Here is an 872-nt window from a genome sequence, read left to right as displayed (position 1 = left end):
AGTGAAAACGAAAAAAAAAAAAACACAAGGTCACGGATGATGATGATGGCTGCAATAACAGTGCTGGCGAGAAGGAGAAGGAGGAAGCGGAGTGCGAGAGAAAAATGCGAACTAGCACGAGGTCAAGAAAAACGAAGAAGAGGATCAGTACAAGGAGGAGGAGGAGGAGGAAGTAGTAAAAAATGACTGTAAGTAGGGTAATGATGACAGGCTACGACGATGGTGACGATAATGATGGCCGAGGAATAATGGGCAGCGAGCAAACCCTTCATCATCCTCCTCAAAGCAGCGCCACGTCCACTAAATCAGGGTCGCGTTGCAGCGGGCAATAAGCTAAAAGCGGCAAGAGATGTTTATTACTTTCAGGTTACAAACGAGCGATAATGAGGCTAACGATGCAATCACCTCCACCTCCTCCTACTCCTCCTCCTCCTCCTCCTTCTCCTCAGCAAGAACTTGAAGCACAGCCCTTACCGTAGTATTCTCGACAAAGACAGACAGAAATACAGTTGTAATATGTTATCCTGTAATGTGTCTTTGTTTCTGTCCTGCCTGTGGTGAGAAACGAGGCACGGTGAGTTCGAAAATAACATTCTTAGCATTGAAGGCAGTGGATAATTACATAAATCTGCTTTTTGAATGTTACTCGTGTATATTTATCTATTTATGTATCCTTCTAGCGTCAGCCTGGTATCGTGGAAGACTGTGCGGCTGCTATTCTATGGTCGAAGGGCAGACTGAGTCAGCCAACAGGCCTTCCTACTGACGCAGCCATAACCTAGTTTGGTTCAGGTCTCACGTGGGTAGACTGAGCCCCAGGATTCCCAGCATGCCTGTGGCGGGTAGTTTAACTGTTCGCACTTTCCCATCAC

Source organism: Scylla paramamosain, chromosome 6 (genome assembly GCF_035594125.1).
Source record: "Scylla paramamosain isolate STU-SP2022 chromosome 6, ASM3559412v1, whole genome shotgun sequence".
Lineage (NCBI taxonomy): Eukaryota > Metazoa > Arthropoda > Malacostraca > Decapoda > Portunidae > Scylla > Scylla paramamosain.
The sequence above is the reverse complement of the archived record's forward strand: the minus strand, read 5'-3'. Positions refer to the sequence as shown.